A 19550-nucleotide genomic window follows, 5' to 3' on the forward strand; every position below is an offset into this window, starting at 1 on the left:
AGGGAACAGTTCAGCTGGCCTTCAGCTACTCTACAACTACCCTCCATTCCCAGACAGTGTGAATGGGACATTGATGCAGGTCCACCAAATCTAGCTGAAGTTCAAAAGACTATAGTTAATCTGAAACGAGGAAGGGCAGCTGGTCCAGATGGATTGGGTCCAGAAGTCTTTAAGGATGGTGGTTCAATTTTAGCGATTAGATTGACTAATATTTTAGCTAAGATCTGGGAGTTAGACGTTATCCCATCTAACTGGTCGCAATCACTTGTCGTCCCAATATATAAGAGAGGGTTAAAATCATCCTGTGATAACCATATAGGGATTAGTTTAACTAATATAGTATCTAAAGTACTAGCCTCGATAATTATTGGACACCCAACTAGGACTCGTGAACTGCAGACACGAGAAAATCAGTCTGGCTTCAGAACTGGTCATGGATGCATAGACCACATATTCACCATTTGTCAGGTTCTAGAACATTGGCATACTTATCGACGTCCGACAATGGTGGTCTTTCTTGACTTAGAAGCAGTATTTGACTCGGTAGATCGCGAGATTCTGTGGCAGTGTCTGTCATTGAAAGGCGTACCTCAGAAGTACATAAACCTTGTGAAGGCTCTTTACTCGAACACTACTAGTCGTGTCAGAGCTTATGGCGAACTGTCATCTACTTTTGCAACCTCAAGTGGTGTCCGTCAAGGCTGTCCAGTTTCTCCATTTTTGTTTAACTTCATCATAGACCTATTGATGGAAATAACATTCTCGTCTACTGAATTCTCGGGTATTGATCTCCTTCCAGGAGGACCACTTGTCGACTTAGAATATGCAGATGATATAGTCCTGTTTGGTGAAGACGCTGATAAAATGCAGAGTCTTTTGGTAGCACTAGCAACAATGACAGAATGTTTGGGATGAGCTTCTCCCCCTCTAAATGCAAGTTGTTGCTTCAGGACTGGCCTAAGTCAACACCTGAACTAAGGATAGGCAGTGAAGTAGTCGAACGCGTTGACAACTTCACTTATCTTGGAGGTCTGATCAGCCCTAATGGGTTGGTATCTGACGAAATCTCAGCACGGATTCGATAAGCTCGTTTAGCTCTAGCCAACATACGTCACCTATGGAGAAGGCGAGATATCCGTCTATCAATCAAAGGACGAGTATACTGCGCGGCAGTCCGTTCTGTTTTAATCTACGGCAGCAAAACATAGCCTTTAAGAGTAGAAGATACTCGTAAGTTACTAGTATTTGATCACAGATGCCTTAGAAATATTGCTGGCGTCTGTTGGGATCACCGGGTAAGTAATAGGGAGGTTAGACGCAGAGTATTAGGGAATGGTGGTAAATCAGTTGATGAGGTTGTGAATCTTCATCGACTGAGATGGTTGGGACACGTGTTACGTATGCCCGAACACCGACTGCCACGACGTGCAATGCTAACCGCTGTTCGGGATGGTCGGAAGAAAGTTAGGGGCGGCCAAACCAAAACGTGGTATCAGTGCTTGAAGTCACTAACTTCTAGTCTGAGCCATGTTGGTAGATGCAGACTACTTGGTTGGGGTCAGCGTGGCTATCGTAACCAATGGTTGTAGACTCTTGGTGACATGGCTCAGAATTGATCACAATGGCGTCGGTGCATACACTCTCTGTCATCCCTTAAACTAAGAAATTAAAGTCGCTTCATATCTTTCTTTCTACGAACTAATTCTTTCTTCCTGTACTATATCCTTATATGTAATCTTTCTTTTATATATTACCACCTCTGAATTCACTACTTTTACGAATCCGGTGTCCATCTTGTTGTGTTAATGGGGTATAGTAACTTCGACCTACGCATATATGTGCCTGATCCTACGTTGTTGTTGACTGACTGACTGATCGAGGCTCTAAGCAAGTAGATTTCGCTTCATCATCAAAAATGGGTGTTATGTGCCGACAAGAATAATGAATGGTAACTTTTGGGATTCATTTATGGACCAATACTAAACGTATATTCTTATTGTATCATTATTAAATAGCTAAACTATGCATATTCATGTTCCTGTTATTATAAGCTTTATGTTGACCCATAAACGATTATTATACGTTTTACCATTCTTGAGTTATACCCTGTATATTAATTACTATCTCCCTCATTCACAGCCACATTTGGCTAATTATTGTACAAATGTTGTTTCATATTTTATGGTACGGTGTGGTCTGTCTGGTTGGTATATACACCCAGTATGATTGAAATAAATGATTCATATTGCAGAGGCTGAGATTGGTGTTGTGGACTTAACTGGCTGGGCTAGGCGGGAAGCAGGACTCTGGACTGCTCGCTTGTGTTTTACGCGTCCTTGGTCCGGTCGATGATTCACTGCTCTCTGATTGGCGGTTTCGTTACGTTATACATTAACAGGGCACTCAAGCCACAAGTTATAACAATGGGATAATTGAAATCCTTAATAATAATGGTATTTTAAATGAAATCTACAAACTACAGATGAATGTGTATATTAACTATGATCTGTTTTATACAATCATTTTCTATTTTTCATTTGAAGAATATTCCACGTGATTTGGGAAATTCAAAATGTTTACTTATAGAGTCAATAAATCTTCAGTAGTATTTTATATACTGTGAAAATAAGCTATGTGAAAGGTTGAAATTTTATCCTTACGTTAGTTCTCATGGAACTTTGTAGAATGATTTCAAACAACCTGTACTATATAGCATAGTCATACATATTACAGTCATAAATCACCTATAAATTTAAGATTTGTACTGTATTTCGGAAATATTGGGAATATTGTATTCAGATAAAATTGGGTAGATAAATCTATTTCAATACTTATGAGAAATATTTTCGTCCAGTGGTAAACCAGATATTTTTACAAGTGGATTTTCTACAATTTTTGATAAACATTGACTATGTTAATCTGTTTTACGATGAACTAAATTGATTCCTACTAACTGAATTGTATTTTATAATGTAAATATTGTGATTAAACTTGAGAACTGATGATTATATCCTAACTTTCGCTCTCATATTTTAGTTTGATTCAGTGCAATGACATTGTTAATTCGATTAGCAATAAAACGTTTGTTTAATTCATTTGTATTGGTTACTTGAATCTTTCGATTGATGTTTATAACTCTAGTTGATCAGTCTCTTTTGGCATATATGCATCCTGTGCGGAATACCTCGAGGCTTGGGTGAACATCAACACTGGGATACAGGTACATCTAGATAACGAATTCCAAGTAGGACGAGACGCACGTCCTGGTCTCCACTGCTATCCACCATTCAACTATCCTTAAAACGTTCGTTTGTTTAAGAGTGAAAGTTGGCATAATTATGAATATCATCACCATATTTTGTTATTGAGTTTAATCTCTTCTGCTAATAATAATCATTAAATTCTTTTCAAGTGTGACTGGATCATCAAATTTTTCTGTTTATTAAAATGAATACTGTTGTGATCAGTTGGCTGACTGACAAAAGTTTTATTATGGATTATGTGACTGAAAAAAATCGCTAAATTTAGGCTGAATGCATTTCTGAATAGCTAGTACAGAATAACCAGTCAAGAAACTAAATCAAGGCTGTTATTTATACCCATTATATCCAATCAGAATAGATATGATATTAATTACTCGCCAATACAGTAAGTTGACACTGTCAATATGTTTTAGTATTGAAGAGTAAATATACCTTAATTGTGAATCAATTATAGAAAGGCGTTTAGACTACTATTTAGAAACAATTATTCAACAAAGCCATATCATAGAATGAGAATTATAACATTTATGCTGGAATAATTTCTTGAAACATTCCTCAATAATGATTTGCCTCCAAATGTCCTGGTACAGCCGAGAGATTAGGGAGTCAGCTCTCCCTCTCGAAATGCTCTCATATGACCACGTGTATACAAACACTCTCACAGAAGTCCTACTTAATGCCTTCTCTCGCTGCGGGGGTGTTGTTCACGAAATTGAGAGGAAGAAAGGCGAATGTCCGGCGCTTTAACCGGGTTGGTAGATATCGAGGGTTGACTTAGGGGAGTTGGAAGACCTGATTCCAAACCAATGGTTTACGTGGGCTTCAAGATCCTGAGGAAACAAACAGCTTACTAACCTATTGTTGGCCACTGTCTATTATGTGACTGCATCTCCTACCGTTGCTCCACTGCTTTGTGGATTAGACCTATTGGTTTAAGGTTCGGGTTGTGGTCCCCTAAAGAAACCACCTGCTTCGATCTGGGCACCCGGGCAGTATCACAGCCCACACACACAAATATGGCGTGGCGCATATCTATTTGGTGCCCCCTTGTACCAACGTTCATAAGTTTAAATAATAATACAATAATGATTTAAATAACATTAATGGATTTTATGTTGTTCAATTCGTTTAGCAACTGATGATAACGTATTATTTCAAAATATTGAGATTTAAAATATTCTATTTCATGGATCTAAGACCAGTTTATAACTGATGAGAACAAATTACTATCTCACATATTAAACATTATAATAATCTAGTGGAATCTTCGATAGTTCATCGACAATGTCTCTAACTGTATCATTGGGTGATATGGGATAGTAATATCTTTTAGGCAATGTCATTTCATTTAAAAGTGATGACTACTATGAAACCTAAGTTCAGTACTTGAGATCAATTGTAAATGAACTAAGAGATTACAATCAGTCAGAAAATATTCTACTGACGATCTGTAGCGATAAGAATAAAAGACTTTGAAAGTGGAAATAAGTAACTAGATTGATGAATAAATATAAAAATAAGTTGACGATATTCAAGAAATAAAATGTTCAAAATAAATTGAATTAAATTTAATCATTAAAGATTAAATTTTACTATGAACTATATATACCACAACTATTTGCGTGATTATGATAGTCAGTATTTATTACAATAAACAAAATTATTTCACTATTCAATCACATTTAAAAACAATATAATGATTGTATTGACGGAAGTTATGAAATTCTATGACAAAATATAATGATGCTTACTATGATTATGCTGACTTATGAAGCACTGACTATTGTCTCTAAATAAATGCGTTTTCTATTATTTGTGGAACCAAAAATATCATTAAGTTGTATGTCATAAGCATACACTTATATGAATTATTTTTATCAAGGGACATTAAATTAAATGATCAATTAATATAGTGATAAATGGTACCAAAATGCCATGATACAGTCGAGAGTGTGGAGAGTCAGCTCTCCCTCTCGAAATGCTCTCATATGGCCACGGGCATACAACCACTGCCAGGGAACTCCTACTCACTGACTTCTCTCAGGGTGTTTTTTACGAAATCGAAAAGATGAAAAGTGAATGTCTGGTGCTTTAACCGGGTTGGTGGATATGGAGGATATACATAAGGGAGTTGAAAAACGCTGATTCCAAAAGAATGGTGCACATGAACTCTACGATCCTGAGGGAACAAATGGCGTATTAACCAATCGTTGGCCACCGCCTACTATGAGACTGTATTTCCTAACGTTGCTCCACTGCCTTGTGTTTTAGACCTTTAGGGCGAAGGCGCTGGGTGTGGTCCCCCGAGAGAACAACCTGTTTCGGTTTAGGCACCCGGGGAGCATCACAAGTCACACACAAATTGAGTGACTTGTGTGGCACATATGTATTCGGTGATCCTTTGTACTAATATTTATGTATTCAAATAAATAAATATAGTGATAGATATTTCTTATCTTAGGTATCGTTGAGTTCTTTGAGCTAGATGGTTTAATTGCGTAGCTTTGATTGTCATTCTGGACAGCATCATCAGCGCTTAGTTCACGTCAAAGTGGGCTGTTTAATTATTCTACTAGTCTTGAATCAGTTTTTTCTAGTGGGTTTTATTATTACTGGCTATCCCCGTATTTTTGATTGTCTGTCAGCTGTGCTCAAGTTAATCGCTTTGTTTTGTTAACCCTTGGCTTGATCTTTTCTGAATGGGTTGGTAGATCAGACCTAAATCCATTGATTGCTAAATGATCTAAATACCATCCTCTTAGTAATTCTATGGCATCATTTGAGTTCTCACAAACCATAGTTTCGACGTTCTTACAGTTGAATTCATGTACATAGTTTTCTATGTGCATTGACATCAAATGATGTTTGGGTGACAGATTTATGAATTACGTTCTTCATTGTACTAATTTTAAGAGCATTAACATGCTTCTGTGAAGATTAATATCAAATTCTGTTCTGTTTTTAGCTGATTAAAATTCAACTTAAGTGTAGATGAGAAAACTCTTAACCATTTAACTGTTAAAATACTTGGAAATTAATAATTACTGTTTAAATTAAATTCTGATTTTCTGGAGCTTACGGCATTATACGGAAAGAATGTGAGATAGATTCTTTCAATATATATTTAAATAAGTCACCTTGTAACAAATATTCCAGTAAAACAGACTATCACTACAAATGGTGATTTTGTTTTCCTATCACTATTCAATTTTCATAGGTTTATGAAGAACAATAAATATCAGTGGTGACATTATTTCATGGCGTCATTTACTATTTCCAATTAAGCAATTTTATTAATTCTTCAGTATGTTCCGTAGGAAGTATTAATTTATATTGCGAAATTACTTTATTGTAGGAAATTCGATGAACGGATTGTTATTCTATTTATATTAAGTTATTAAAACGCTATCATTTGTCATCAATAATATTGTTTCCTTCTTTAAAACGAAGGGATTTTCTATTTATTACTTATGAGTAATAGAAACGTGTTTGCATAAAGCAATTAGTTCCTTTGATAAATTTCGATGTGATAAGAAATTTTCACAGATTGAAATCATGAGTCAGTTGAAGCTAGACCACCATTGAAAGCCTGGAGGCACTGGACGGCCGTTTCGTCCTAGTATGGGACTCCTCAGCAGTGCGCATTCACGACCCCGCACCACGCGGGGCTCGAACCCAGGACCTACTGGCTTCGCGCGCGAGCACTTAACCATTAGACCACCGAGCCGGCATCCGGGCTCTCAATGGCGGTCTAGCTTCAACTGACTCATGATTTCAATCTGTGAAAATTTCTAAAATCTCCACAAACCCCTTCTGATATTATCAGAAGACGAAGATTATCAGAACTATGTGATATATAAGCGCAATACATTTCGAACAATCTGATCACACATTACATACTTGTTAAGAACATTTGTATGTAAAAATAAACGGTCAACTAGACTGAAAATGGGGTAAGAGGAGACAAGGATGATAATAAGAGTTATAATGATAATGATAATGATAATAATAATAATAATATGAACACAATTTGAAACCTAATCACTATGGTTAGTAAGGCAATATTACCAGGGTAGGTTTAAGGTAGGAACAAACCGTTTTTGAATACATAAAAGGGGTTTGAATTTTCGTATGGCTAAGTCTTCAATAAACCTTAGTATACGCCCTTTTACACTTTTATACAACACCACAAAAGCCGAGTTAAGATCAATCTTATGACCTGTTTCGATTATAGGTTTAGCAATAGAGGATGATGGATGTTTATCCTCTGCTCATATGTTTGCATAAATGATTAACTGTTTAATAACAATCATCCACTTATTATCCTTTTCAGTCAAGCCGCTTCATCATGCGAATGAAATGACTAGATTTTTAAGTTTGAAACAAAGTTGAAAATTTATTTCGAGAGGTAAACTTCTTATTAAAATATGATCTTAAATCACATTAAGATCAAAATTCACAAATTGTTACTGAATACAAATTTGGATAAGCCATTCACATTAGTTGGATACATAAAGTAAGCAAATAAACGAACGAGTAATCATACGTGAATATGAACATTTTAACATTATTATTATTGGCTTTATTCAATATTATATTTTTGGTACAATATAGAATTCTCAGCACAAATTATTTCAACAAGTTTCCTTTTCTTATTTCTTGGTCGATATTGACGATAAATATTGAGTGATCGTCAGTTAGATATTAGCATTTCAGAAGTCGATATCTGAATAATGCACATTCTTTTCAATGTACATTGCTAGCCATCATAATGTCCCCGATTGTAAATTTTTGTAACTTGTACAGTGAAAGGTCGTAAACGTTTCATAAACTCACCTGAATAGGTTATGCAATTAATTGATATAATGATCTGTTAAAACAAACAAGGTAACAGATAACTTGTTGAAATATCTAAATGACAGGAACAAGTAGCCCAAATATTCAAACAGGTCAGTTTTATTTACATCATCTATCGGATAAGGATATGCAAATCAATAGATCAATTATCTGTTTTCATGAATGTACAGCACTAGTCATTTGAGGTGAAAAATCTTAGTACAGTGAAAATTGTTAGAATGTCGATAAATAACTAAATTAGAATAAGACTAAATATCGATTTAAGGGCAAGCAGTTAGAAAAACGTAATCAATATATTTCTCGTATATAATTGATAATTTAGCTCAAGTATATATATATATATATAAGTACACTTTTCTAGTAATATTTCTTACAGCCAACTGTAAATACAATTGTATGGATGGTGGAGAAGATTTGTAGCTCAGGTGGATGATTTTGGTGGACAAAAGTCCACCAAAACAATTGTATGGAATTATATATTTGGAAAATATGACCTAATTTATTGTTTCATTAGTTTAAAAGTTCCAGATTTCTATCAAATTTTATGAGGTTAAATGTTATACATTTTGAAAGCCAATAATGATTACATTTTAGCAGTAATAATAAGTGTAATTTGTAGCATAAAATAAAATATTATTAATGTCATTCAATAGTTATTTTACTTCATACGCATGGTTCCCTTTATTATCTTTCAGTGAGCAATAACGTAGATTGATGCAGAATAATATGAATTGATTTTATTTCGTTATGTTCTCATTAGCTGTTTACAGCTTTAAATATCTGAAAATCAACGTTATCACAGATATTAACATATTCATACATAAGAAGATGATTAAAGATGAATATATGTATCATGATATAGCGAAGATTTCAATAGAGTTCAATAAGGTCATTAAGAAATTTTTTGTTTCAGATGAATAAAGTTTGAGAGGGCTCGTTATCACTGAGTGAAATCAAATGACAAACTACCAATCAAAGTCCTGACTCCGATTTCACATTCCCTATTTACACTAAGGCTTAGCGTCTCGGGTTTTGCCAATACGTGTCTGACCAGCACCATTAACCTTTAGTCAACAGCTAATTCACAGCTAAGCTCACGATTCTAAAGATTTTACTTTTGCTCTTCTCTTGAATCAAAAAGTTAGTAACCAGGCCCTACCACACACATATATTTCACAGAGAAGTGTGTTATATACAGATATAATAAACCACACTACACTATAAGATAAAGAATAATAATTATGCATGATAAAAATACTAGATTATGGTCGACTATGGAAACATTTCAGAGATCAACGACTTCTACTTATGAGTAGCATAAAGCTCATAGGGAAAATGAAAGCCAAGTTTTAAAGGTTAATAGAATGGCTAACTCGAACCGGATAATACCTGTGAAATGTAACCGAATGAAGACATGACTATTTGCAAGCATTAATGGCTTCTCATTATTGACATTCAGGACTATATTTCCTCATACCGCAAAAGTTCCAGAACATTGAAATAGTGATTAAAACTCATAGAGTTAACAAACATTAGATGATAATGTAAGAAAGCAACTGAAAACAGACAAATGGTGTTCGCTTTTTCTTCATATTTAAATAAATCTGTAACAATTTAAAGGAATATTGTAGATTTGATCTGTTAACTTATTATTATTATTGCACAGTAAGAAAATGTGAATATGGAATGTTAAGAATGTTTATCATCTTTAAAAATTATTCTGCCAGTTAACCATTATCGTTTGAAATAGCTTTAATCATAAAAATTTATGAAAAAAAATATCGTTGATGGTTTATTTAATAAACAATTATCATCGTAATTTATTGAAGGGATAATTTATTATCAGTAGTTGAAATCATGCGTCGATTGAAGCTAGATCACCATGGAAAACCTGGAAGCACTAGACGGCCGTTTCGTCCTAGTATGGGACTCCTCAGCAGTGTGTCTACATAATACCAACTCATGAGACTCAAACGCAGAACCTATCAGTCTCGCGAGCAAACGCTTAACCTTCACAGCACTGAGCCGGCATCCAGTGGTGTTAATGTCTAATTTCAACCAATTCACGAAGTTGCGCCACCGTCCATCATTGTCTTCAGTGAGCTGATATCTCACAAAAGACCTGGTTGAACTCTACTGGTAACGGCTTCTCACTAGAACTTCAAAAAACGCCTCTTAAAGTCAGTCGCTAGTGAGCAGATGATTATTATCAAAAGGGGTTTTGTGGAGATTTCAACTATTGAAACTACTGAAATCACCATAAAACCTCTTCAGATAATAATTTATTATGTCGTTATGATTTAATTTAAAATGCATGAAGTTTTCAATAAAACTATTGTTTAATAAAAAAATACATCTAAGTATATAGTTCAGTCAGTTAGTGTTATAATATTCTAAAAACAACAAGCTTCGTTCTTGATACTCTTTTCAATGTGTTTCCCTAGATGTTGTAAATGTAGGCTGGACTATATCGAAATATGAAAAAAAACTCATGGAATGACCATCTTTATTACGCTTACTGAAGTTCTTGTTCCATATGTTCATGATAAAAATGATCATTCAGCTGTAAAGATGTGAGTTATACCTTTATATTGCTTTCTTAGTTCAATGTAATTGATCAGAACAGAAAACAGCTGTTATGCTGCACGGTGTACGAATTTGATACTTCTATAGGAGTTTCCTACACACAAGTTAAATCAGTTACTTGAATGAGAAAATTGAGGGTGAAAAGAAAGCTTTAGTTATTATCCGAACCATCATATATATATATATATATATATACTAATGCCGTAAGTCACATTTTTTTCGAAATGAAAGTTATTTCTCAACTACTAATGTGCATTTACCAATTGGTCGATTTCTTATTGACCCAATGTATCGACAATATGGAAGTCATGTTATTTAAAGTATAGGTCACAAATATAGTTTATTCAAAGAACTATTCCATCAAGTAAGTATATTGCTCTCAAAAGTTGAAATAAAACAAGATTTAGTGTTTACTATGAAATATTATCTGGTAAACAATTACTTCAGGACATTTATAATGAAATAAATCAATTAGTTTGTTTAAGATTTTAAGCTTCAATCAGTGGTGTAAATTCTATTCTTAATCAGTATTCTGTCATATACGGCTGTACATACAATTTACATGAGGGTTTTAAGTAATTACATAAAAATAACTGAGATCCACTTTCTCTTAAGAGTCCTTTACACATATTTCTGTGAACAAAATTATTTAAAAGAGAGCAAAATATGTCCAAGTATAATTGTCCCCAAATGCCCTGGTACGGCCGATACTAAGGAGAGTAAACTCTCCATCTCGAAATGCTCTCATATGGCTACGTGTATATGGCTTCTGCCAGGGAAGTCCTACTCACTGACTTCTCGTAGTATTACTGTTATTTACGAAATTGAGAGGACGAAAAGCGAATATCCGGCACTTTAACCGGGTTGGTGGACACGGAGAGTCCACCTAGGGGAGTTGAAAAACTCTCATTCCAAACCAATGTTGCACATGGGCTCCAGTATCGTGAGGGAGCAAATGGCGTATGCACCTATTGTTGGTCACTGTCTACCATCAGACTGCATCTCCTAACTTTGCTCCACTCTCTTGTGGATTAAACCTCTATAACAATGGCTCGGGGAGTGACTCCCTAAGAAAGCCACGTCCTTTGGTTTAGGCATCAGGACAATATCCTAGCCTTCACACAAATCAAACGAGATTTGTGTGGCGCATATGTATCTGGTACCCTCAACTATAATAAACAATAGAAAAGATTAATACATTAACTGTTTTTCGTTATAGTTTTCTTTTTTCTTGTTTTATATTAATCAGTTCTTCCTGGTTTCATTTATAACTACCTACACTGTTGTTATAAATCGTCTGTTTACTGAATAAATTCGATCTTCTATTTTACAAGTCAGTTATAGTTATCAATGAAATATACTTGATATTAGATAAAAACTGTGCAATTGTATTTAATAACCTTTACATGAAGTAGTAAGTATGTTAGAAGAATGTTAATTGTTTAATCTCGAGGGGGTTTTTAGTGTTTATTATCACAAATCAAATTAGATAGAATAATAAATCTGTACATGTTTCTAGCAAAATACATTAGTGATACATTATAGTTGCTTACGTTGATAAATGTAGAGTATATGGAATTAATTCACTTCATTTCTGAGTATTTGTTAATCCTTTTTTTAAAGTATATCAAATAAAAAAAACTGGACTTTATCGAATTATTTCAAAAAAGCTTACTTCAATATAAAGTAGGCTTTAATGTATTTATTTATTTGAACACATAAACATTGGTACAATTAGGCACCAAATACATATGCGCCACACAATGACAATGAGGCCAGTAGCAGTCATCATTGATTTATGTGAGGGCTGGGATACTGTCCGGGTGCCTGAACTGAAGGAAGTAGCTTTCTTAGGGAGTCACTCCCCGAGCCTTTGTTATAGAGGTTTAATCCACAAGGCAGTGGAGCGGTGACCAACAATAGGTGTATAAGCCATTTGTTCTCTCGGGATACTGGAGCCCATGTGCATCATTGGATTGGAATCAGCGTTTTTCAACTCCCTTATGTATATCCTCCATATCCACCAACCCGGTTAAAGCACCAGACATTCACTTTTTATCTTTTCGATTTCGTAAAAAACACCCTGAGAGAAGTCAGTGAGTAGGAGTTCCCTGGCAGTGGTTGTATGCCCGTGGCCATATGAGAGCATTTCGAGAGGGAAAGCGGACTCTCCATACTCTCGACTGTATCATGGTATTTTGAAGCTTTAATAATTTTATTCAGAAAGATATGGTAAGTTTTGTGATTACACCATTCAGTTTAAAGAATACCACATCATCAAAAGAAATGTTGTTAATATTCTTGCATAAACAAATTGTTAACAGTTTTCATTTAAAAATAAAAAGTATTGTTTTAGATACTGTTTATTTATGCTTTATTTTGTTTTTGTAACAAAGAAATTAGCAACAATGCAAAACGTTTTCATTCTAAAAGTAAAGGGAATTCTAGTTAGAATTGAGAATTTTCAGGAAACACAGTGTCATTCAATCACTGTCATGTAATTCATTTGTTCATATTTCCCATATTCACTCAAATGCCTCTATTGAAAAATGAGAAATTATCAGTGTTAGTTGATTTTCAATGATTCGCTATCCAATCTGGATATATTACATTCTTTGAGCCATATCATTTAATTGTGAAATTTTCTGTTTTTTCGTAAACGACATCGTTCTTCCACAAGTGACAAACAAATTGTCTATAGTGAATATCATCAATATGAGAATTCATGGGTATTGTTCAATTTATAGTGTATATCATGAACTGATTTTAGTTAGAAAACAATTGAAGGTCACGAAAGACTGGAGAGCTGTTACATCTTAGTATTGGGATAATCAACCTTGTACACCCATGGTCCCACAGGGAATCTAACCTAGGACCTTGGATCTCGTGTTGACCGCTTAAGTTCTAGACCACTTAGCCTACAGAGTTAACTTCAACCAATTTGACTTATCACACAATCACCTGATATTATTGGTAACGAACCGCTTAACACCCGATGTAGTTGAACTCAGCTAATAGTTGGCTGTCTCTAGGATTCCTTTAACTACCCTTCTAAATTAGTCATTAGTAAGCTCTTAAGACCTCTGAGTTTAATCTCTGGCGAGACTGTCGATACACTGTACAGAAGAGATCGTGCTTTTCAATGGCTTTTCAACTTCAGTCAATGTTTGGTACAAAACAAATTATTTCAATTGGTTTATAATGTAGTTTCAATTTGAGTCTCACGGTTCGAAAAGTTTTTTCATTTCTTTATTTCACCACCGAAGATTTTGATTTTTACTTAGTTGAATTCATGATCAAGATTGTCTATATATACATTATTGATGATTGCATATCATATTGTTTAGCGAGCAATCAGTATTAACGTACACGTATATATATGAAAGGGGTTTCTTAGTTCGATGTAACAATGATTTAACGGTGAATATTATGGGTGTTTACTCAGCAGATAAATGTTAGGATACATTTGGTATGCATAAAATCATGTTAATTAAAATATTTCCTTAATGATACTCAATTTGATGACGAACACTTTTGAGCAGCTGAACTTTTGAATAAAACAACATAGTTACCATTTATCAATGTTTTGATACATTAATCTGTTACAAAAAATCAATTAATTTCATTTGTTAGCTTAATCTTGGTTTTTGTTTTCATTGATGAGAAATAATTTTAAAAATCTCATCACTTTAATTTCAATTAATTAAGTTCTTGAATGAGACTAATCATTCAGTAATTCATTAGTTGAATTCATGAGTCAATTGAAGATAGATCACCATGGAAAACCTGGAAGCACTGGACGGCCGTTCCGTCCTAGTATGGGACTTTTCGGACCGATAGGCCCTGTGTTCGAATCTCGTGAGGTGGAATCGTGGATGCGCACTGCTGGAGAGTCCCATACTAGGACGAAACGGACACCCAGTGCTTCCAGGTTTTCCATGGTAGTCTATCTTCAGTTGACTCATGGATTCAGCTAATGAATTAATAAGTCAGCACTATAATTGTTGTTAGAAATTTAGTTATAGTTATTGTATTGGTAAGTTTTAAGTTGTACTATTTCCAGCAGAGGTCTCTGGTTAGTGTTATTCAAGTATACTGATTATTTAATTTACTGAGTTAATTATCTTGAAATTCATCTTGTAAGTATCTTGAAATTGTTCATAATAACATTCTTGATTGAATACATTAATCATGAATGAATGAATTGAGAATGTTCGTTTTATATGAAACAAATATTATTTTCAAATAGTCAAATATAAGTGAAGACTTCAATTGTTAACAAAGAATAATTATTCGATTAATCCAATAAGTTTATCTATTTACTACATGTATACGAAAACACTGATTTTCCAGATAAAAGACACCCCCCAAATTGTACTACAGCTTAATATGTAGTTTTGTGTTAACTGTGATTATTATCAGAAAAGTAAAGAGATATAAGCTTTGTTTTTATTGGCCATATGTAAGTGATTCTAGTTACCACGTCGATACATTATTTGAGGAAAAAAAAAGAAACTTCACCATCTTAAAATTATGAACACTTGACAGAGTTTTCATATCAAATTTCTTTTCTTTCTTTATATTATGTGTATGCAAAGATAAAGATCATGTATATGGTTATTATTAATCACATGGTTTATAAATATATAAGTTCAATAAAACACAACTGTTATCCAAATCATATGAGACAAATGAATTACAAATGATTGAATTTTGTTACCATATTCTAAAAAAAAGTGTATATTTTCCATTGAAATCTATCATTATATTGTTTAATTAAAATAAAACAAAGAAACTACTTATAAATTAATTTTTTTTTTTTAAATAACAGTGATAAACAAATTTCCGGTAGTTATAGTAACCATGATTGTCACCAAGCGACATAATATTCAACTTACGTCTATATAAAATCATTCTCATGAACAGTCTTCCATTCCATTGAGAAGTTCATCTATTCGATTAAATAAGGTTATAGAAATCAATCAAATACATATTTCTATTTGAAGTTCGGTTGTTTAAAGATAATCATCTTCAGTTAGTATAATGGAAGGCAATACTTACTTTAGAAGGAAAATTAAAACAAAAAACTTCATTATAATATTATAAATCATATACAAACTGAACTTTATTGTAACATACTTGGATTTATTCTGATTAGATTTGACTCAAAGTTTATTAAATAGTCACGTTTTCATTTTGTTTTAATATTCGATACATATTTATCAATGATATAAATAAATATTTTAATGGAGGTCAATGTCAAACGATTCACTTTGTTGTTGTTATTTTTGTTTGAATTTCATGAGAATATAATGTCTGCATATTTTGAATTGATGTAACTAGTTAGATAGATTTTAATAAAATGATTCATAATTTTTTTTTAATTACCAGATCTGTGTCTAGAATATCATAAGTGTTAGAGTATTTTCCCCTGGTTTGAGAACCCGGGGAGTATCCAATACCTAAAGCAAAACTATTTGACTTGTGTGACGTATGTATATTTGGTGCCTGCTTGTATCAGTGTTTCTGTGTTGAAATAAATAAATTTTCAATGGTTGAGATCGTGAGTCAATTGAAGCTAGACCACCATGGAAAACTTGGAAGCATTGGATGGCTGTTTCGTCTTATTGTGGGACTTCTCAGCGGTGTGCATCCATGATCGCGCCCCTCGCGAGACTTGAACTCAGGACCTATAAGTCTCGCGCGCGAGCGCTTAACCACTAGACCACTGAGCCGGCCGGCATCTAACGGTGTTAATGACTAATTTCAACCAATTCACGAAATTGAGCGACATATCCACCAATGTCTACGGTGAGCTGATATCTCACAATAGACCTGTTTGTACTCCACTGGTCACGGCTTCTTACTAGAACTTCAGGAAATACCTCTTGAAGCCTGTCACTAGTGAGCATTGACTCATGATCTCAACCATTGAAATTACTATAATATCCACAAAACCCTTCTGATATAAATAAATTTTCCTTGGACGTAATGAGGATCAAAGTAGAATTCAACTGAAGTAATTAATAATGTGAACGAATTAAGGAGGATGGATAAATATTTGTCTTGAATATACCAATCTGATCAATTTTGTTGTTGTTGCTGCTGAAATTCATCTTTGGGTTAACGATAACGAATGATTTATTTTAATGGCCCTATATCTGTCTCCGATTAGATCATATGAATGATTGCTGTCGAATTAAATAAGTCAAATACGAGAATGGATTTTCGATATGTATATTTTATGCACTCAGTGATTTGAACAGGCAATCAGAGAGACGAAACAAAGAAGGAAGAGCGAAGTAGATTGGATAACCGAAGAGAAGAGAGAGAAGCGAAATGACATGCAGTGGAGAAGGCGTGTGAGCCAATTCCATTTAATCAAGCGTTAATCAATATTAATAGCCACACAAAAATAAGCTACAGTCAAGTGATGAGTACGATAAGATGTACACACATACGCTCATATAAAAACAGTCAGGGTCAATAAGTGAATAATTAACAAGGTCAAAATGTGACTCAAGAACAATGGATAAATTGGCCTGTCCAGAAGCTAGAACAAGTTATATGGGCTTAACATAGTAACCGATATTACATTTTGATAGTATTTGTTTGAATTTTCCCCTAATTGATGTCATAAACTGCGACTGATCAATCTCTATTATCATATGTACAAGTTTTGAGCGGATCTCCTCAATATTACCATCTAATCACAACTTTTTAATAAAACTAAGTAGTGGCTAACAGTGAAACCCAAAACACTGATTTCATCTAATTTGAATTAGTTGGATACATACACCTGTATCTCAATGTTGATATTCAAACTGTGAATGGAACCTAGTAACATTGACTTGAAACTATAACAAGTTACTGTCGATCTACTTAGTGTATATACCCGATAACTTGCTCAAAGTGTATAAATTGAATTTGAAAGAGTTTATACTATTCTGTTTCTGTTCCATATAGGATTAAACACTCATTTTAGATTCCATCACTAGCCACTGTTCAAATTTAAAAATAAGTGACTTGGCTTAGAAATTGTTTACAGATAGGTAGATGAATTCTCTGTTTTTCTTTTTTTATGGATAATACTACCGAATGTTTAATTTCGTTCATTTGATTTAATCTTTCATCTTTATTTGAAATGTTTATCTTATTACGATTATTTTTATGATCATCTTCAAGGTTTTTTTAAAATATGTTTTCCCACCTATTGATTCCCTCTCATTATGGTTATTTTAACTGGTGTAAGTATTTACAACCGTCTGTTATGATGGTATATAAGGAACATAAATATTTACAGACTTGTAAATGTATAATTTACAAATAATCATTTCAAACACATGTGTATATATGACTGTTGTTACCGTAGACAAAAACTATGTAGAAATAAGTAGACAGTATATTTAGTAAATTCCAGATGTAATTACGTATTCATTCCAAGATGGATAGTGGCTAGCAGTAGAATCTAGGATACGTGTTTCATTCAAACAACCAATACAAAAATGGAAAGCGAATTATTTAAAGAACTTGTGCTATAAATAAAGAAATGTATTACAATATTCTTCATTAGGCAGACAATATAATCAGCCTATAAAACTTCTAATATTCAACTAGACTTAAACGTAAGCCTCGTTTAAGGACAGCTTAAACGTATGTAGTATTTCGAAAGAAAGGTAATCATATCTAGCATTTGGAACCTAAATTTAAATTATGGGTTAAAAATGTTATGTTGGCAAGAATAGAATCTTAAAAATAGATCTTTGATTGTTAGAAAGATTAATTTGAAGTTCATTTTCAAATCGATATGGTTCAAAATAAAGGATTTCGTGATTGTATAATATCAATGGATGACTGTATAAAGTAACTAAGAAAATCAGCATAGAAATCATTTTCTGAGAAAAACAAAACAAATGGATACATAAACGAACTGAATTTATGTAGTAAGCCAGAAAAGAATTAAAATAGCTGTGTTTATCAGTCAACATTGAACTGAATTTCCTTTTGAGTACATAAATTTAGATGGGAATATTTGTTAGGAATGTATTGTTTTGGCATGAAAGAGTTTTGAGTATTACTTTTTTAACATCTTCAACTAATGTCTGATTCTCAACAGATGCTTAATATTTTAAGTATTGAACTGTGGATATTATTTTCATTGAAATCATGAACTGATCTTATATATCCACTGAAAATTTAGAAGCGTTGAGTGACAGTTTCGTCCTAGTATGAGGCCCTTCATCACTGCTCATCCACGAAACCACATCTTGAAGTTAAACCCAGGTCTTTCAATTATGTGCGCAAATCCATGGCCCTTAGGCCATTGATCTGATATCTAACGGCATTAATGTCTAATATTGCACGATCAGTAACCATTATATCTCACGAGTTGGTTTGACTGGTCAAGGCTTCCGGAAATTTCCACTCCAATTTAGTCACTAGTGAGAACATGATAATTGTCAGTCGCAGGGCTATCAAGTGCTTCCATATTTTCAATGATGGTCTAACTTAAATCGGTTCATGATTTCGATGTGATATATTTCTCGAGACTGTATTTCTTTACAAATAAGTGTATATACCTATTTAACAATCATATTATTTATTAGATTTAAATCGATTAATTGAGCCTTTGTACTTTTTTTCCTCAGTCAATATTTTTAGTTTTATGTAAAATAAATTAGATTATTCTTAACTAATGCCAAAATGATGTAAAGTATTCTTATTATCAATACTATTCCAATTGATTCGAATGAAAGTAAAGAAAGAATTATGTTTAATACTAAGAAATAATAAACTCTCTCATGTTAAATAGTGAAACACACCAATTATACTTAGAACCGTTGT

The sequence above is a fragment of the Schistosoma haematobium genome, chromosome ZW, assembly GCF_000699445.3.
Source record: "Schistosoma haematobium chromosome ZW, whole genome shotgun sequence".
In the NCBI taxonomy this organism is placed as follows: domain Eukaryota; kingdom Metazoa; phylum Platyhelminthes; class Trematoda; order Strigeidida; family Schistosomatidae; genus Schistosoma; species Schistosoma haematobium.